This window comes from Ranitomeya imitator, chromosome 3 (genome assembly GCF_032444005.1).
Source record: "Ranitomeya imitator isolate aRanImi1 chromosome 3, aRanImi1.pri, whole genome shotgun sequence".
Lineage (NCBI taxonomy): Eukaryota > Metazoa > Chordata > Amphibia > Anura > Dendrobatidae > Ranitomeya > Ranitomeya imitator.
The window spans coordinates 57058203-57079577 of record NC_091284.1 but is presented as its reverse complement, the minus strand read 5'-3'; the positions used below and the strand labels follow the sequence as shown (position 1 = coordinate 57079577).

General features: G+C 46.7%; 1 protein-coding gene across 1 annotated transcript in view; it reads right to left on the bottom strand.

Moving 5' to 3' along the window:
• The window catches only part of TMPRSS15 (transmembrane serine protease 15), a 459995-nt gene that overhangs the window by 282199 nt on the left and 156421 nt on the right, over positions 1–21375 (bottom strand). The gene's annotated exons all lie outside the window — the stretch shown is intronic.

The following is a 21375-nucleotide window of genomic DNA, read 5'->3' as shown; positions in this document are numbered from 1 at the left end:
TTCAACACCACCTTTTTCATTTTGATGCAGTAGAATCAGAGTAATGGGATTAGGGCTTTGTGTCTGCAGCTGTCATTGACACCAAGCCCTAGGCTTACTAATGAGTCTGCCCGACACCCTCATTACTAAGCTGGTAAATAAACACAAACACACACACAAACAAACACATACAAATACAGTCACACATTGTCACCAGCCTATATAGGAGCTTTAACAGAATGAACCTACATAGGCTGTAATGAAACAGCAACTCTGAGAAAATGAAAAAAAATTGTTTTGGGCTCCCATGTAATTTTCATAAGGAAAAGAGGGAAAGCCGTTGGCTGAGGGTCGATGTTAATATTCTGGGAAGGAAGCAATAGCCATAAAGGTTCCTATGCTATTAATATCAGCTTACAGCTGTCGGTTTTGCCTTTACTGGCTAGTTTACAGGGTACTCAAGAAAAAAAAGAAAAGTCTAACCAGCAAAGGCTAGGCAGAGCTGCGTGCTGATATTAATAGCCTAGGAAGGGGCCAAGGATATTGGCCTCAGAAATGGTGCATCTATAAGTTGGACCAAATTTTGAGCTTAGCCATGCTCTTCCAACTTTCTCTTTAGCGGTGGCAAGTGGGGTGATGGTTGGGGGGTTGATGTCACCTTTCTATTGTCAGGTGACATCAAGCCCACAGGTTAGTAATGGAGAGGCGTCTATAAGATGCTCCCATTACTAACTCCATAGTGATATAAGATGCTCCCATTACTAACTCCATAGTGATATTATAAAAACACACACCCAGAATACAGTTTTTTATTTGAAATAATGACACAGACTCCTTTATTGAATCTAAATTAAACCATGCTCACTGAACGCCTAATCCACTGATGCCAACGTCTCCTACAACAAAAATAAAATAATAAACCACAATATTCCTCACCTGTCAGCAGAGAAGATAATCCACAATGTCATAGTAACATAGTAACATAGTAACATAGTTAGTAAGGCCGAAAAAAGACATTTGTCCATCCAGTTCAGCCTATATTCCATCATAATAAATACCCAGATCTACGTCCTTCTACAGAACCTAATAATTGTATGATACAATATTGTTCTGCTCCAGGAAGACATCCAGGCCTCTCTTGAACCCCTCGACTGAGTTCGCCATCACCACCTCCTCAGGCAAGCAATTCCAGATTCTCACTGCCCTAACAGTAAAGAATCCTCTTCTATGTTGGTGGAAAAACCTTCTCTCCTCCAGACGCAAAGAATGCCCCCTTGTGCCCGTCACCTTCCTTGGTATAAACAGATCCTCAGCGAGATATTTGTATTGTCCCCTTATATACTTATACATGGTTATTAGATCGCCCCTCAGTCGTCTTTTTTCTAGACTAAATAATCCTAATTTCGCTAATCTATCTGGGTATTGTAGTTCTCCCATCCCCTTTATTAATTTTGTTGCCCTCCTTTGTACTCTCTCTAGTTCCATTATATCCTTCCTGAGCTCCGGTGCCCAAAACTGGACACAGTACTCCATGTGCGGTCTAACTAGGGATTTGTACAGAGGCAGTATAATGCTCTCATCATGTGTATCCAGACCTCTTTTAATGCACCCCATGATCCTGTTTGCCTTGGCAGCTGCTGCCTGGCACTGGCTGCTCCAGGTAAGTTTATCATTAACTAGGATCCCCAAGTCCTTCTCCCTGTCAGATTTACCCAGTGGTTTCCCGTTCAGTGTGTAATGGTGATATTGATTCCCTTTTCCCATGTGTATAACCTTACATTTATCATTGTTAAACCTCATCTGCCACCTTTCAGCCCAAGTTTCCAACTTATCCAGATCCATCTGTAGCAGAATACTATCTTCTCTTGTATTAACTGCTTTACATAGTTTTGTATCATCTGCAAATATCGATATTTTACTGTGTAAACCTTCTACCAGATCATTAATGAATATGTTGAAGAGAACAGGTCCCAATACTGACCCCTGCGGTACCCCACTGGTCACAGCGACCCAGTTAGAGACTATACCATTTATAACCACCCTCTGCTTTCTATCACTAAGCCAGTTACTAACCCATTTACACACATTTTCCCCCAGGCCAAGCATTCTCATTTTGTGTACCAACCTCTTGTGTGGCACGGTATCAAATGCTTTGGAAAAATCGAGATATACCACGTCCAATGACTCACCGTGGTCCAGCTTATAGCTTACCTCTTCATAAAAACTGATTAGATTGGTTTGACAGGAGCGATTTCTCATAAACCCATGCTGATATGGAGTTAAACAGTTATTCTCATTGAGATAATCCAGAATAACATCCCTCAGAAACCCTTCAAATATTTTACCAACAATAGAGGTTAGACTTCCTGGCCTATAATTTCCAGGTTCACTTTTAGAGCCCTTTTTGAATATTGGCACCACATTTGCTATGCGCCAGTCCTGCGGAACAGACCCTGTCGCTATAGAGTCACTAAAAATAAGAAATAATGGTTTATCTATTACATTACTTAGTTCTCTTAGTACTCGTGGGTGTATGCCATCCGGACCCGGAGATTTATCTATTTTAATCTTATTTAGCCGGTTTCGCACCTCTTCTTGGGTTAGATTGGTGACCCGTAATATAGGGTTTTCATTGTTTCTTGGGATTTCACCTAGCATTTCATTTTCCACCGTGAATACCGTGGAGAAGAAGGTGTTTAATATGTTAGCTTTTTCCTCGTCATCTACAACCATTCTTTCCTCACTATTTTTTAAGGGGCCTACATTTTCAGTTTTTATTCTTTTACTATTGATATAGTTGAAGAACAGTTTGGGATTAGTTTTACTCTCCTTAGCAATGTGCTTCTCTGTTTCCTTTTTGGCAGCTTTAATTAGTTTTTTAGATAAAGTATTTTTCTCCCTATAGTTTTTTAGAGCTTCAATGGTGCCATCCTGCTTTAGTAGTGCAAATGCTTTCTTTTTACTGTTAATTGCCTGTCTTACTTCTTTGTTTAGCCACATTGGGTTTTTCCTATTTCTAGTCCTTTTATTCCCACAAGGTATAAACCGCTTACACTGCCTATTTAGGATGTTCTTAAACATTTCCCATTTATTATCTGTATTCTTATTTCTGAGGATATTGTCCCAGTCTACCAGATTAAGGGCATCTCTAAGCTGTTCAAACTTTGCCTTCCTAAAGTTCAATGTTTTTGTGACTCCCTGACAAGTCCCCCTAGTGAAAGACAGGTGAAACTGTACAATATTGTGGTCGCTATTTCCTAGATGCCCAACCACCTGCAGATTTGTTATTCTGTCAGGTCTATTAGATAGTATTAGGTCTAAAAGTGCTGCTCTTCTGGTTGGATTCTGCACCAATTGTGAAAGATAATTTTTCTTGGTTATTAGCAGAAACCTGTTGCCTTTATAGGTTTCACAGGTTTCTGTTTCCCAGTTAATATCCGGGTAGTTAAAGTCCCCCATAACCAGGACCTCATTATGGGTTGCAGCTTCATCTATCTGCTTTAGAAGTAGACTTTCCATGCTTTCTGTTATATTTGGGGGTTTGTAACAGACCCCAATGAGAATTTTGTTACCATTTTTCCCTCCATGAATTTCAACCCATATGGACTCGACATCCTCATTCCCTTCGCTAATATCCTCCCTTAAAGTGGACTTTAGACAAGACTTTACATAGAGACAAACCCCTCCTCCTCTCCGATTTTTACGATCCTTTCTAAACAGACTGTAACCCTGTAAGTTAACTGCCCAGTCATAGCTTTCATCTAACCATGTCTCGGTTATTCCCACTATGTCAAAGTTACCTGTAGATATTTCTGCTTCTAGTTCTTCCATCTTGTTTGTCAGGCTTCTGGCGTTTGCGAGCATGCAGTTTAGAGGATTTTGTTTTGTTCCAATCTCCTCACTGTGGATTGTTTTAGAAATGTTCTTACCTCCCTTCTGAGTATGTTTTCCTGGGTCGTCTTTGTTCGAGTCTAATGTTTTTCTTCCCGTCCCCTCTTCTTCTAGTTTAACGCCCTCCTGATGAGTGTAGCGAGTCTTCTGGCGAATGTGTGTTTCCCAGGTTTGTTGAGGTGTAGTCCGTCTCTGGCGAGGAGTCCATCATACCAGTAATTCACACCGTGGTCCAGGAATCCAAATCCTTGTTGTCTGCACCATCGTCTTAGCCAGTTGTTTGCATCAAGGATCCTGTTCCATCTCCTGGTGCCATGCCCGTCTACTGGAAGGATAGAAGAAAAAACTACCTGTGCATCCAGTTCCTTTACTTTCTTCCCCAACTCTTCAAAGTCCTTGCAGATTGTCGGTAGGTCCTTCCTTGCCGTGTCATTGGTGCCAACATGTATCAGAAGAAATGGGTGGACGTCCTTGGAGCTGAAGAGCTTTGGTATCCTATCGGTCACATCCTTGATCATCGCACCTGGAAGGCAGCATACTTCTCTTGCAGTTATGTCCGGTCTGCAGATGGCTGCTTCTGTGCCTCTCAGTAGTGAGTCTCCCACCACCACCACTCTTCGTTGCTTCTTGGCTGTACTTTTTGCTGTCACTTGTTGCTGTGTGGCCTTTTCTTTTTTGCTTGCTGGTATTGCTTCATTCTTAGGTGTGCCATCTTCATCCTCTACAAAGATTTGATATCGGTTCTTCAGTTGTGTGGTTGGTGATTTCTCCATGGTCTTCTTGCTTCTTTTGGTCACATGCTTCCACTCATCTGCTTTTGGAGGTTCTCTGACACTTATTTCACCTTCTGTGACCAGTAGAGATGCTTCTGTTCTGTCTAGAAAGTCTTCATTCTCTTTGATGAGTTTCAAAGTTGCTATTCTTTCTTCCAGACCCCGCACCTTTTCTTCTAAAAGGGCCACTAGTCTACACTTCTGACAGGTGAAATTGGATTCTTCTTCTGGTCGATCTGTGAACATGTAGCACATGCTGCAGCTCACCATGTAGGTTGTCACATCTGCCATGTTGCTCCTAGATCCTGCTGACTTGCTGTGTGTTTTCCTTCTTGTGTAATCTACTCAGCCAAGCTCTCTTGCAATAATGTCCTATAGGCAAAAATTCGCGCGCCGTAAGGCGCGCGGTTTGGTGATGCTTTCGAACCAGCTGGTCCCGGCTGTACCCAACGATCTTCTAGCTTAGGGAGACTTCGCTTCTCCCAGAAGGCACCTGGAATATGCAAATTAGCCTCCTGAAGCTTGAATCCTTGGTTTGGTGATGCTTTCGAACCAGCTGGTCCCGGCTGTACCCAACGATCTTCTAGCTTAGGGAGACTTCGCTTCTCCCAGAAGGCACCTGGAATATGCAAATTAGCCTCCTGAAGCTTGAATCCTTGGTTTGGTGATGCTTTCGAACCAGCTGGTCCCGGCTGTACCCAACGATCTTCTAGCTTAGGGAGACTTCGCTTCTCCCAGAAGGCACCTGGAATATGCAAATTAGCCTCCTGAAGCTTGAATCCTTGGTTTGGTGATGCTTTCGAACCAGCTGGTCCCGGCTGTACCCAACGATCTTCTAGCTTAGGGAGACTTCGCTTCTCCCAGAAGGCACCTGGAATATGCAAATTAGCCTCCTGAAGCTTGAATCCTTGGTTTGGTGATGCTTTCGAACCAGCTGGTCCCGGCTGTACCCAACGATCTTCTAGCTTAGGGAGACTTCGCTTCTCCCAGAAGGCACCTGGAATATGCAAATTAGCCTCCTGAAGCTTGAATCCTTGGTTTGGTGATGCTTTCGAACCAGCTGGTCCCGGCTGTACCCAACGATCTTCTAGCTTAGGGAGACTTCGCTTCTCCCAGAAGGCACCTGGAATATGCAAATTAGCCTCCTGAAGCTTGAATCCTTGGTTTGGTGATGCTTTCGAACCAGCTGGTCCCGGCTGTACCCAACGATCTTCTAGCTTAGGGAGACTTCGCTTCTCCCAGAAGGCACCTGGAATATGCAAATTAGCCTCCTGAAGCTTGAATCCTTGGTTTGGTGATGCTTTCGAACCAGCTGGTCCCGGCTGTACCCAACGATCTTCTAGCTTAGGGAGACTTCGCTTCTCCCAGAAGGCACCTGGAATATGCAAATTAGCCTCCTGAAGCTTGAATCCTTGGTTTGGTGATGCTTTCGAACCAGCTGGTCCCGGCTGTACCCAACGATCTTCTAGCTTAGGGAGACTTCGCTTCTCCCAGAAGGCACCTGGAATATGCAAATTAGCCTCCTGAAGCTTGAATCCTTGGTTTGGTGATGCTTTCGAACCAGCTGGTCCCGGCTGTACCCAACGATCTTCTAGCTTAGGGAGACTTCGCTTCTCCCAGAAGGCACCTGGAATATGCAAATTAGCCTCCTGAAGCTTGAATCCTTGGTTTGGTGATGCTTTCGAACCAGCTGGTCCCGGCTGTACCCAACGATCTTCTAGCTTAGGGAGACTTCGCTTCTCCCAGAAGGCACCTGGAATATGCAAATTAGCCTCCTGAAGCTTGAATCCTTGGTTTGGTGATGCTTTCGAACCAGCTGGTCCCGGCTGTACCCAACGATCTTCTAGCTTAGGGAGACTTCGCTTCTCCCAGAAGGCACCTGGAATATGCAAATTAGCCTCCTGAAGCTTGAATCCTTGGTTTGGTGATGCTTTCGAACCAGCTAGTCCCGGCTGTACCCAACGATCTTCTAGCTTAGGGAGACTTCGCTTCTCCCAGAAGGCACCTGGAATATGCAAATTAGCCTCCTGAAGCTTGAATCCTTGGTTTGGTGATGCTTTCGAACCAGCTGGTCCCGGCTGTACCCAACGATCTTCTAGCTTAGGGAGACTTCGCTTCTCCCAGAAGGCACCTGGAATATGCAAATTAGCCTCCTGAAGCTTGAATCCTTGGTTTGGTGATGCTTTCGAACCAGCTGGTCCCGGCTGTACCCAACGATCTTCTAGCTTAGGGAGACTTCGCTTCTCCCAGAAGGCACCTGGAATATGCAAATTAGCCTCCTGAAGCTTGAATCCTTGGTTTGGTGATGCTTTCGAACCAGCTGGTCCCGGCTGTACCCAACGATCTTCTAGCTTAGGGAGACTTCGCTTCTCCCAGAAGGCACCTGGAATATGCAAATTAGCCTCCTGAAGCTTGAATCCTTGGTTTGGTGATGCTTTCGAAGCAGCTGGTCCCGGCTGTACCCAACGATCTTCTAGCTTAGGGAGACTTCGCTTCTCCCAGAAGGCACCTGGAATATGCAAATTAGCCTCCTGAAGCTTGAATCCTTGGTTTGGTGATGCTTTCGAAGCAGCTGGTCCCGGCTGTACCCAACGATCTTCTAGCTTAGGGAGACTTCGCTTCTCCCAGAAGGCACCTGGAATATGCAAATTAGCCTCCTGAAGCTTGAATCCTTGGTTTGGTGATGCTTTCGAAGCAGCTGGTCCCGGCTGTACCCAACGATCTTCTAGCTTAGGGAGACTTCGCTTCTCCCAGAAGGCACCTGGAATATGCAAATTAGCCTCCTGAAGCTTGAATCCTTGGTTTGGTGATGCTTTCGAAGCAGCTGGTCCCGGCTGTACCCAACGATCTTCTAGCTTAGGGAGACTTCGCTTCTCCCAGAAGGCACCTGGAATATGCAAATTAGCCTCCTGAAGCTTGAATCCTTGGTTTGGTGATGCTTTCGAACCAGCTGGTCCCGGCTGTACCCAACGATCTTCTAGCTTAGGGAGACTTCGCTTCTCCCAGAAGGCACCTGGAATATGCAAATTAGCCTCCTGAAGCTTGAATCCTTGGTTTGGTGATGCTTTCGAACCAGCTGGTCCCGGCTGTACCCAACGATCTTCTAGCTTAGGGAGACTTCGCTTCTCCCAGAAGGCACCTGGAATATGCAAATTAGCCTCCTGAAGCTTGAATCCTTGGTTTGGTGATGCTTTCGAACCAGCTGGTCCCGGCTGTACCCAACGATCTTCTAGCTTAGGGAGACTTCGCTTCTCCCAGAAGGCACCTGGAATATGCAAATTAGCCTCCTGAAGCTTGAATCCTTGGTTTGGTGATGCTTTCGAACCAGCTGGTCCCGGCTGTACCCAACGATCTTCTAGCTTAGGGAGACTTCGCTTCTCCCAGAAGGCACCTGGAATATGCAAATTAGCCTCCTGAAGCTTGAATCCTTGGTTTGGTGATGCTTTCGAACCAGCTGGTCCCGGCTGTACCCAACGATCTTCTAGCTTAGGGAGACTTCGCTTCTCCCAGAAGGCACCTGGAATATGCAAATTAGCCTCCTGAAGCTTGAATCCTTGGTTTGGTGATGCTTTCGAACCAGCTGGTCCCGGCTGTACCCAACGATCTTCTAGCTTAGGGAGACTTCGCTTCTCCCAGAAGGCACCTGGAATATGCAAATTAGCCTCCTGAAGCTTGAATCCTTGGTTTGGTGATGCTTTCGAACCAGCTGGTCCCGGCTGTACCCAACGATCTTCTAGCTTAGGGAGACTTCGCTTCTCCCAGAAGGCACCTGGAATATGCAAATTAGCCTCCTGAAGCTTGAATCCTTGGTTTGGTGATGCTTTCGAACCAGCTGGTCCCGGCTGTACCCAACGATCTTCTAGCTTAGGGAGACTTCGCTTCTCCCAGAAGGCACCTGGAATATGCAAATTAGCCTCCTGAAGCTTGAATCCTTGGTTTGGTGATGCTTTCGAACCAGCTGGTCCCGGCTGTACCCAACGATCTTCTAGCTTAGGGAGACTTCGCTTCTCCCAGAAGGCACCTGGAATATGCAAATTAGCCTCCTGAAGCTTGAATCCTTGGTTTGGTGATGCTTTCGAACCAGCTGGTCCCGGCTGTACCCAACGATCTTCTAGCTTAGGGAGACTTCGCTTCTCCCAGAAGGCACCTGGAATATGCAAATTAGCCTCCTGAAGCTTGAATCCTTGGTTTGGTGATGCTTTCGAACCAGCTGGTCCCGGCTGTACCCAACGATCTTCTAGCTTAGGGAGACTTCGCTTCTCCCAGAAGGCACCTGGAATATGCAAATTAGCCTCCTGAAGCTTGAATCCTTGGTTTGGTGATGCTTTCGAACCAGCTGGTCCCGGCTGTACCCAACGATCTTCTAGCTTAGGGAGACTTCGCTTCTCCCAGAAGGCACCTGGAATATGCAAATTAGCCTCCTGAAGCTTGAATCCTTGGTTTGGTGATGCTTTCGAACCAGCTGGTCCCGGCTGTACCCAACGATCTTCTAGCTTAGGGAGACTTCGCTTCTCCCAGAAGGCACCTGGAATATGCAAATTAGCCTCCTGAAGCTTGAATCCTTGGTTTGGTGATGCTTTCGAACCAGCTAGTCCCGGCTGTACCCAACGATCTTCTAGCTTAGGGAGACTTCGCTTCTCCCAGAAGGCACCTGGAATATGCAAATTAGCCTCCTGAAGCTTGAATCCTTGGTTTGGTGATGCTTTCGAACCAGCTGGTCCCGGCTGTACCCAACGATCTTCTAGCTTAGGGAGACTTCGCTTCTCCCAGAAGGCACCTGGAATATGCAAATTAGCCTCCTGAAGCTTGAATCCTTGGTTTGGTGATGCTTTCGAACCAGCTGGTCCCGGCTGTACCCAACGATCTTCTAGCTTAGGGAGACTTCGCTTCTCCCAGAAGGCACCTGGAATATGCAAATTAGCCTCCTGAAGCTTGAATCCTTGGTTTGGTGATGCTTTCGAACCAGCTGGTCCCGGCTGTACCCAACGATCTTCTAGCTTAGGGAGACTTCGCTTCTCCCAGAAGGCACCTGGAATATGCAAATTAGCCTCCTGAAGCTTGAATCCTTGGTTTGGTGATGCTTTCGAAGCAGCTGGTCCCGGCTGTACCCAACGATCTTCTAGCTTAGGGAGACTTCGCTTCTCCCAGAAGGCACCTGGAATATGCAAATTAGCCTCCTGAAGCTTGAATCCTTGGTTTGGTGATGCTTTCGAAGCAGCTGGTCCCGGCTGTACCCAACGATCTTCTAGCTTAGGGAGACTTCGCTTCTCCCAGAAGGCACCTGGAATATGCAAATTAGCCTCCTGAAGCTTGAATCCTTGGTTTGGTGATGCTTTCGAAGCAGCTGGTCCCGGCTGTACCCAACGATCTTCTAGCTTAGGGAGACTTCGCTTCTCCCAGAAGGCACCTGGAATATGCAAATTAGCCTCCTGAAGCTTGAATCCTTGGTTTGGTGATGCTTTCGAAGCAGCTGGTCCCGGCTGTACCCAACGATCTTCTAGCTTAGGGAGACTTCGCTTCTCCCAGAAGGCACCTGGAATATGCAAATTAGCCTCCTGAAGCTTGAATCCTTGGTTTGGTGATGCTTTCGAACCAGCTGGTCCCGGCTGTACCCAACGATCTTCTAGCTTAGGGAGACTTCGCTTCTCCCAGAAGGCACCTGGAATATGCAAATTAGCCTCCTGAAGCTTGAATCCTTGGTTTGGTGATGCTTTCGAACCAGCTGGTCCCGGCTGTACCCAACGATCTTCTAGCTTAGGGAGACTTCGCTTCTCCCAGAAGGCACCTGGAATATGCAAATTAGCCTCCTGAAGCTTGAATCCTTGGTTTGGTGATGCTTTCGAAGCAGCTGGTCCCGGCTGTACCCAACGATCTTCTAGCTTAGGGAGACTTCGCTTCTCCCAGAAGGCACCTGGAATATGCAAATTAGCCTCCTGAAGCTTGAATCCTTGGTTTGGTGATGCTTTCGAAGCAGCTGGTCCCGGCTGTACCCAACGATCTTCTAGCTTAGGGAGACTTCGCTTCTCCCAGAAGGCACCTGGAATATGCAAATTAGCCTCCTGAAGCTTGAATCCTTGGTTTGGTGATGCTTTCGAAGCAGCTGGTCCCGGCTGTACCCAACGATCTTCTAGCTTAGGGAGACTTCGCTTCTCCCAGAAGGCACCTGGAATATGCAAATTAGCCTCCTGAAGCTTGAATCCTTGGTTTGGTGATGCTTTCGAAGCAGCTGGTCCCGGCTGTACCCAACGATCTTCTAGCTTAGGGAGACTTCGCTTCTCCCAGAAGGCACCTGGAATATGCAAATTAGCCTCCTGAAGCTTGAATCCTTGGTTTGGTGATGCTTTCGAACCAGCTGGTCCCGGCTGTACCCAACGATCTTCTAGCTTAGGGAGACTTCGCTTCTCCCAGAAGGCACCTGGAATATGCAAATTAGCCTCCTGAAGCTTGAATCCTTGGTTTGGTGATGCTTTCGAACCAGCTGGTCCCGGCTGTACCCAACGATCTTCTAGCTTAGGGAGACTTCGCTTCTCCCAGAAGGCACCTGGAATATGCAAATTAGCCTCCTGAAGCTTGAATCCTTGGTTTGGTGATGCTTTCGAACCAGCTGGTCCCGGCTGTACCCAACGATCTTCTAGCTTAGGGAGACTTCGCTTCTCCCAGAAGGCACCTGGAATATGCAAATTAGCCTCCTGAAGCTTGAATCCTTGGTTTGGTGATGCTTTCGAACCAGCTGGTCCCGGCTGTACCCAACGATCTTCTAGCTTAGGGAGACTTCGCTTCTCCCAGAAGGCACCTGGAATATGCAAATTAGCCTCCTGAAGCTTGAATCCTTGGTTTGGTGATGCTTTCGAACCAGCTGGTCCCGGCTGTACCCAACGATCTTCTAGCTTAGGGAGACTTCGCTTCTCCCAGAAGGCACCTGGAATATGCAAATTAGCCTCCTGAAGCTTGAATCCTTGGTTTGGTGATGCTTTCGAACCAGCTGGTCCCGGCTGTACCCAACGATCTTCTAGCTTAGGGAGACTTCGCTTCTCCCAGAAGGCACCTGGAATATGCAAATTAGCCTCCTGAAGCTTGAATCCTTGGTTTGGTGATGCTTTCGAACCAGCTGGTCCCGGCTGTACCCAACGATCTTCTAGCTTAGGGAGACTTCGCTTCTCCCAGAAGGCACCTGGAATATGCAAATTAGCCTCCTGAAGCTTGAATCCTTGGTTTGGTGATGCTTTCGAACCAGCTGGTCCCGGCTGTACCCAACGATCTTCTAGCTTAGGGAGACTTCGCTTCTCCCAGAAGGCACCTGGAATATGCAAATTAGCCTCCTGAAGCTTGAATCCTTGGTTTGGTGATGCTTTCGAACCAGCTGGTCCCGGCTGTACCCAACGATCTTCTAGCTTAGGGAGACTTCGCTTCTCCCAGAAGGCACCTGGAATATGCAAATTAGCCTCCTGAAGCTTGAATCCTTGGTTTGGTGATGCTTTCGAACCAGCTGGTCCCGGCTGTACCCAACGATCTTCTAGCTTAGGGAGACTTCGCTTCTCCCAGAAGGCACCTGGAATATGCAAATTAGCCTCCTGAAGCTTGAATCCTTGGTTTGGTGATGCTTTCGAACCAGCTGGTCCCGGCTGTACCCAACGATCTTCTAGCTTAGGGAGACTTCGCTTCTCCCAGAAGGCACCTGGAATATGCAAATTAGCCTCCTGAAGCTTGAATCCTTGGTTTGGTGATGCTTTCGAAGCAGCTGGTCCCGGCTGTACCCAACGATCTTCTAGCTTAGGGAGACTTCGCTTCTCCCAGAAGGCACCTGGAATATGCAAATTAGCCTCCTGAAGCTTGAATCCTTGGTTTGGTGATGCTTTCGAACCAGCTAGTCCCGGCTGTACCCAACGATCTTCTAGCTTAGGGAGACTTCGCTTCTCCCAGAAGGCACCTGGAATATGCAAATTAGCCTCCTGAAGCTTGAATCCTTGGTTTGGTGATGCTTTCGAACCAGCTGGTCCCGGCTGTACCCAACGATCTTCTAGCTTAGGGAGACTTCGCTTCTCCCAGAAGGCACCTGGAATATGCAAATTAGCCTCCTGAAGCTTGAATCCTTGGTTTGGTGATGCTTTCGAACCAGCTGGTCCCGGCTGTACCCAACGATCTTCTAGCTTAGGGAGACTTCGCTTCTCCCAGAAGGCACCTGGAATATGCAAATTAGCCTCCTGAAGCTTGAATCCTTGGTTTGGTGATGCTTTCGAACCAGCTGGTCCCGGCTGTACCCAACGATCTTCTAGCTTAGGGAGACTTCGCTTCTCCCAGAAGGCACCTGGAATATGCAAATTAGCCTCCTGAAGCTTGAATCCTTGGTTTGGTGATGCTTTCGAAGCAGCTGGTCCCGGCTGTACCCAACGATCTTCTAGCTTAGGGAGACTTCGCTTCTCCCAGAAGGCACCTGGAATATGCAAATTAGCCTCCTGAAGCTTGAATCCTTGGTTTGGTGATGCTTTCGAAGCAGCTGGTCCCGGCTGTACCCAACGATCTTCTAGCTTAGGGAGACTTCGCTTCTCCCAGAAGGCACCTGGAATATGCAAATTAGCCTCCTGAAGCTTGAATCCTTGGTTTGGTGATGCTTTCGAAGCAGCTGGTCCCGGCTGTACCCAACGATCTTCTAGCTTAGGGAGACTTCGCTTCTCCCAGAAGGCACCTGGAATATGCAAATTAGCCTCCTGAAGCTTGAATCCTTGGTTTGGTGATGCTTTCGAAGCAGCTGGTCCCGGCTGTACCCAACGATCTTCTAGCTTAGGGAGACTTCGCTTCTCCCAGAAGGCACCTGGAATATGCAAATTAGCCTCCTGAAGCTTGAATCCTTGGTTTGGTGATGCTTTCGAACCAGCTGGTCCCGGCTGTACCCAACGATCTTCTAGCTTAGGGAGACTTCGCTTCTCCCAGAAGGCACCTGGAATATGCAAATTAGCCTCCTGAAGCTTGAATCCTTGGTTTGGTGATGCTTTCGAACCAGCTGGTCCCGGCTGTACCCAACGATCTTCTAGCTTAGGGAGACTTCGCTTCTCCCAGAAGGCACCTGGAATATGCAAATTAGCCTCCTGAAGCTTGAATCCTTGGTTTGGTGATGCTTTCGAAGCAGCTGGTCCCGGCTGTACCCAACGATCTTCTAGCTTAGGGAGACTTCGCTTCTCCCAGAAGGCACCTGGAATATGCAAATTAGCCTCCTGAAGCTTGAATCCTTGGTTTGGTGATGCTTTCGAAGCAGCTGGTCCCGGCTGTACCCAACGATCTTCTAGCTTAGGGAGACTTCGCTTCTCCCAGAAGGCACCTGGAATATGCAAATTAGCCTCCTGAAGCTTGAATCCTTGGTTTGGTGATGCTTTCGAACCAGCTGGTCCCGGCTGTACCCAACGATCTTCTAGCTTAGGGAGACTTCGCTTCTCCCAGAAGGCACCTGGAATATGCAAATTAGCCTCCTGAAGCTTGAATCCTTGGTTTGGTGATGCTTTCGAACCAGCTGGTCCCGGCTGTACCCAACGATCTTCTAGCTTAGGGAGACTTCGCTTCTCCCAGAAGGCACCTGGAATATGCAAATTAGCCTCCTGAAGCTTGAATCCTTGGTTTGGTGATGCTTTCGAACCAGCTGGTCCCGGCTGTACCCAACGATCTTCTAGCTTAGGGAGACTTCGCTTCTCCCAGAAGGCACCTGGAATATGCAAATTAGCCTCCTGAAGCTTGAATCCTTGGTTTGGTGATGCTTTCGAACCAGCTGGTCCCGGCTGTACCCAACGATCTTCTAGCTTAGGGAGACTTCGCTTCTCCCAGAAGGCACCTGGAATATGCAAATTAGCCTCCTGAAGCTTGAATCCTTGGTTTGGTGATGCTTTCGAACCAGCTGGTCCCGGCTGTACCCAACGATCTTCTAGCTTAGGGAGACTTCGCTTCTCCCAGAAGGCACCTGGAATATGCAAATTAGCCTCCTGAAGCTTGAATCCTTGGTTTGGTGATGCTTTCGAACCAGCTGGTCCCGGCTGTACCCAACGATCTTCTAGCTTAGGGAGACTTCGCTTCTCCCAGAAGGCACCTGGAATATGCAAATTAGCCTCCTGAAGCTTGAATCCTTGGTTTGGTGATGCTTTCGAAGCAGCTGGTCCCGGCTGTACCCAACGATCTTCTAGCTTAGGGAGACTTCGCTTCTCCCAGAAGGCACCTGGAATATGCAAATTAGCCTCCTGAAGCTTGAATCCTTGGTTTGGTGATGCTTTCGAAGCAGCTGGTCCCGGCTGTACCCAACGATCTTCTAGCTTAGGGAGACTTCGCTTCTCCCAGAAGGCACCTGGAATATGCAAATTAGCCTCCTGAAGCTTGAATCCTTGGTTTGGTGATGCTTTCGAAGCAGCTGGTCCCGGCTGTACCCAACGATCTTCTAGCTTAGGGAGACTTCGCTTCTCCCAGAAGGCACCTGGAATATGCAAATTAGCCTCCTGAAGCTTGAATCCTTGGTTTGGTGATGCTTTCGAAGCAGCTGGTCCCGGCTGTACCCAACGATCTTCTAGCTTAGGGAGACTTCGCTTCTCCCAGAAGGCACCTGGAATATGCAAATTAGCCTCCTGAAGCTTGAATCCTTGGTTTGGTGATGCTTTCGAAGCAGCTGGTCCCGGCTGTACCCAACGATCTTCTAGCTTAGGGAGACTTCGCTTCTCCCAGAAGGCACCTGGAATATGCAAATTAGCCTCCTGAAGCTTGAATCCTTGGTTTGGTGATGCTTTCGAAGCAGCTGGTCCCGGCTGTACCCAACGATCTTCTAGCTTAGGGAGACTTCGCTTCTCCCAGAAGGCACCTGGAATATGCAAATTAGCCTCCTGAAGCTTGAATCCTTGGTTTGGTGATGCTTTCGAACCAGCTGGTCCCGGCTGTACCCAACGATCTTCTAGCTTAGGGAGACTTCGCTTCTCCCAGAAGGCACCTGGAATATGCAAATTAGCCTCCTGAAGCTTGAATCCTTGGTTTGGTGATGCTTTCGAAGCAGCTGGTCCCGGCTGTACCCAACGATCTTCTAGCTTAGGGAGACTTCGCTTCTCCCAGAAGGCACCTGGGAATGTCCCACGATGATCCTGATGACTTTTAGAGCAGTCACTGATGTGACTGATCTCAAAGCCAGCCAGTGATACACTGACAGGAGGTAATCGCTCCCCCAGTGTATCACTGAGCTCCCATGAGAGAGTTCACCGGAGTTCATCAGCTGATCAGCTCCAGTGATCTCCTTTACGGCACCACTACTGTGTGAGAAAACTGGAAAACTGCTACGCTTCTGAAAATGCTTAACAAAAAGCTGAAAGAAGTGACATGCAGCATGTCACTTCTCTCAGCTTTATTTCTGCTTTTTACAGCATTTTTTCACCCATAGAAGCCAATAAGTAAGTGCAATACCACAAGAAAAAAAGCAGCAAAAAATGCAGTTATCAGGTATTTCTGTATTTTTGGTGCAAAAACCTAAGGAAGTTAAATCATGTGGTTTTGGTACACTAAACTTTTTCAGCATGCACAAGACAATAGCTCAAAACCCAACAAAAATGCAGTAAAACCTGCTTTCTGTAAAAAGCTTCATTACTGCTAAAAGAGCAAGTTTTGCCTCCAGAAAAAAAAATTCAGCAAAAACGCAACGTGTGAACATAGCCTTATACTACTGTCAAAAATAAAAATCCAAGGGTTTTCTCTAGTACCTTGAATGCATTTTTATCATGTGATAGGACTTATTCACTGAGGCAAGCGAATACCTTTATTAACATCGCAATGAACATGCATAGTGTATGTAAGATGAAACATACAGGTAGTGATGGGTTTAGACATTTTTTTGTTTTATATTTTTGCAAAGATGCCTTGTGTTATTTGTGAAAATGAAAAAAAAATTAACATATTGACATATTGTAGTAAAGAAATACAAGGTTCATTTTTTAGCAAATCTGAATTGATTTGATTCATTTGAAACATATATTTTGGAGTGCTGAAGCAGTTCTAGTTCAAATATAAAAAATTGTGAAAAAGTAAAAAGCTACATGTAAATAAAACACTATGACTCAAAATAATGTAACCTTTTAGTTCCAAATTCTTCTTTTGCTGCTTTTCAAAAGTAACAATAATGAATGACTTACATTACAGTTGTATACTTATACACGTGCTTCTCACAAAATTAGAATATCATCAAAAAGTTAAATTATTTCAGTGCAATACAAAAACTGAAAATCATATATTATATACGGTCATTATAAACAGGGTGATCTATTTCAAGTGTTTATTTCTGTTAATGTTGATCACTATGACTTACAGTCAATGAAATCCCAAAAGTCATTGTCTAAGTAAATTGGAATAATTAACAAAAAACCCTGCAAAGGCTTCCTAATCATTTAAAAAGGTCCCTTAGTCTGTTTCAGTAGGCTCCACAATCATGGGGAAAACTGCTAACTTGTCCAGAAGGCAGTCATTGACACACTCCACAAGGAGGGTAAGTCCCAAAATGTCATTACTAAAGAAGCCAGCTTCTTTACAGAGTGCTGTATCCAAGCATATTAATGGAAAGTTGAGTAGAAGGAAAACGTGTGGTAGAAAAGGTGCACAAGAATCCGGGATAACCACAGCCTTGAAAGGATCAGTGATTGTTTGGGGATCCAAGTCTGCTGGTGCAGGTCCATTGTGTTTTATCAAGACTAAAGTCAGCACAGCCGTCTACCTGGAAATTTTAGAGCACTTCATAATTGCCTCTGCTAACAAGCTTTTTGGAGATGAAAATTTCATTCTCCAGCAGGACTTGGCACCTGTCCACACTGCCAAAATACCAATACCTGGTTTAAAAACAACAGTATCTGTAACAACCCTGCCGGCATCACTGCATGGCCTTCCATTCCCCACCTGCCTGTTACATCAACTCACTCACCCAGTGCCATGCTGTGAGATCTGTCTGCTGCCAGTTCCATGCCATGTGCTTCATGGCGGCTTGCTCTGTGTACACTTCCTGGCTGTGTACATAGGGGGGCGGCGCCAGCAACTACGGATTCTTATTGAGACTGTGTGCACCTCCCTTGGGTGTTCCTGGCCAATAGCCTTGAGACCTCTGATACTTAAGGCATCCTCACCCATTGAAGGATGCCTGTGCAAACTATTCCCCTCAGTTAGCATTTGCTACTGAGCTGCCAGGTTGTGTCTGTTTCCTGTCTCAGAGGGCTGCAATTCTGCAGGCCTTCATCTGTGTTCTATTTGTGTATCCGTGTCCATTCCTGTCTGAACTCTGGTCTATGTCTGTTCCTGTTTCTCCTTTGTCATTTGTCATTTCCCACTCTGCTGTGTGTACCTCCGCCTTAAGTTTCTGCTCTGTGCACCACTGTCTGTGGTTCTGCTTCTCTCTGCTCAGTTCTACCACAACCTGTGGTTCTGTGTCTCTCAACTTTTCTCTCAGCTCTGCTCTCTGTAACTTACTTTGCACTCTAACCTTGCTTTACACTCTGTGGCTTTGCTCTCAGCTCTGCACTCTGACCTTGCTCTGCCCTCTGTGGCTTTGCTCTGCGGCTCTGCCCTGCTCTCGCTCTGCGGCTCCACTCCTTGTGGTTCTACCTGGCTCCACTCCTTGCGGTTCTACCTGGCTCCGCTCCTCCTTGTGGTTCTATGTCTTTAGCTCTTGGCGTTACCTCCTGTGCTTCCCGCTCTTGGCTCTGCCTCCAGCATGTCCGCTCTTGGCTCCACCTCCAGCGTGTCCGCTCTTGGCTCCGCCTCCAGCGTGTCCGCTCTTGGCTCCGCCTCCAGCATGTCCGCTCTTGGCTCCGCCTCCAGCATGTCCGCTCTTGGCACCGCCTCCATCGTGTCCGCTCTTGGCTTCGCCTCCAGCGTGTCCGCTCTTGGCTCCGCCTCCAGCGTGTCCGCTCTTGGCTCCGCCTCTAGTGCCTCTGCTCTTGGCTTCGCCCCCTGCGGCTCCATCCTTGGCTCTGCCTTCTCCTTCTCTGCTCATAGCTCTGCCTTCTCCTTCTCTTCTCTTAGCTCCACATCCTACTCTTACTCCGCCTGCTGTGATTCAGCTTTTCTTCTACTCTTGCTCTATCTTCACTCTGCAACTTCCATACTGGTCTCTACCTGTTTCTTTATATTCTCCAGTCAGAACAGGTTCTTACCTGTTTCCATACATCCATCTGAATACCAGTTCCTATCAGAGTATCAGTCTTGTCTGCCTGAGTGCCAGCCGCGCCCATCTGCCTGCCTGTATCTCCGTCAAGCCAGTCCGCCCGTCAGGGCCTCCGTCATACCTGTCTGTCAGCCAATGTCACAGCCATGCCTGGCTGCCCGTGTCTTGTCCCTGGTGGGATCAGCATCCACAGTCCGACTCCACCCTGGAGTGGTACCTGGTAACTTCCTATTGCACAAGTCTGACCTCACCATCAGAGGCTCCAGCGAACACCTAGGAAGCTACTTAGTTACGCCCCTTCCAGGGAAGTTCGGTCTGTGGTCCAGTGGGGCCACACCCCCAGGCGCCCGCACCAACCAGTCTCGGCGCGTGCGTTACAGTATCACTATGCTTGATTGGCCAGAAATCTTTTCTGACCTTAATACCATAGAGAATCTATGGGGTATTGTCACGATTAAGATGAGAGACACCAGACCCAACAATGCAGATGAGCTGAAGGCTGCTATCAAAGCAATTTGGTCTTCCATAAAACCTCAGCACTGCACAGGCTGATCGTCTCCATGCCATGCCGCATTCATGCAAAAGGAGCCCCAACCAAGTATTGAGTGCATTTACTGAGCATACATTTCAGTAGGCCAACATTTTGATCTTCCACCCCCCACTACTGAAAGCACATGTAACCTTGCAGCGACATGGTACAGCTTCTCCGGGAATTGGGTGAGATCTAACCTTATCACCGCGTGTGATTGGAAGCAAACACAGTTGTTTATTATCCCTGTTTCGGTGCTATCTGAGAATGTATAGGGGGTGTTTGGTCTTTCAACGCAGGTGAAGGCATGTGGCTATTTGCATTATCGCATTAAGTTTCCCTGGTTAAGGTATGCAAATTATGGGCTATTTGCCCGTCATATATATGGTTACCTGGGCATGCTATTTGCCACTCTGAGCCGCAAATATATTTTTGCTTAGCTTTGCTGCTATTTAGCATACTGTTGTACATGTGTGTGCTTCATGTCATTTCCGTTCTATGTTTACTAAGTGCATGGTACGATTATAAGTGCATTCTCTTACACATAGCTGTAACTATATAGTGTCTACGGGTCATAACTTTGCCTATATCTAAACAGCATATTGTGTTAAAATATATATACACTTTTTTCATACCCCTTGTTCACCCTGGTCTGGGGTTAGGTCCCAGCGATATCTTCTTCATACGCTGGTATAGTCCTATACAGCACTTGTGAACATTTTCATACGGTCTGATATTGGGCCTATTGTACCTTGTGTGATGATTCCCTCGTGGCTTGTATTTGTCCAGGTATGGCACCGGCTATGTATTATTGAGCCTAGAATCACATTCTCACACTTATTGGGATAGGCTCCCATTGGAACACAGTATTCCATTGTCATCAGTATTTTTATTCCCTCCCTTTTTTGTGTCTTGTGGTGTCATGTTCGTGATTTTTTTCACTTAGGTGTTTTTAAACGGGCACTCTATATGTTTTTTTTGGAGATAATAAAAGTTAAGTTTTAGGTCCATTGCTATTCTACTACTCTTTTTTGTGGATTACATCCTGCTTTGTTATATTATACAACATTTTGATCTTTAAAATAATTTTTCAAGCTGGTTTTACAAAGTATTCTAATTTATTGAGATAATGACCTTTGAGTTTTCATTGGCTGTAAGTAGTCATGAGCGAGCATACTTGTTACTCGAAATTTCCCGAGCATGCTCGGGTGATCTCCGAGTATTTAGTCATGCTTGAAGATTTAGTTTGTATCGACGCAGCTGCATGATTTGCATCTTCCAGACAGCTTGAATAAATGGGGGATTGGCCGTTAAGGAATCCCCTCATGTATTCAAGCTGTCTAGCAGCTGCAAATCATGCAGCTGCGTCGATATAAAGTAAATCTCTGAGCATGCCGAAATACTTGGGGACCACCAAGAATCTTGAGTAACGAGTATACTCGCTTATCACTAGCTGTAAGCCATAATCATCAACATAAACAGAAATAAACTCTTGAAATAAATCACTCTGTGTGTAAAGACTCTCTATACATGAGCTTCACTTCTTGTATTGAAGAACTGAAATAAATTTACTTTTTGATGATATTTTAATTTTGTGAGAAGCATCTGTAAATGGTCAATAGCCATGATTAAAGGGACTATCAAGGAATGTGGTTCAAGTCTGCAGCCACTCTCTGTGACGGCAGATTTGTGAATCCTCACAGTACGCACAATGCACACTGTCAGGATTGTCCAGTGGGTGGTCATGTGACCGCAAGTATGCATTTGAATAAATCTTGCCACAGTCTGTCTAGACTTCTCCTCTCCAGCATTGCTCAATTCACTTGTACTGAGTGATGCCATGCACATTTAGTCAAAACCACCCCCTCCCTGTAGGAGAACCTTAATAGCATACACACAGTGAACTATGAGGATTCAAAAGACTGCCATCACAAATTGTGACTGCAGACTTGTACCCCAATCCTGGACAACCCCTTTAAATTACAGATAATCTGTCCATAAAAAAATATAATCTACAAGATTCTTGTAGCAATGTTGATTAATGGGTTCTA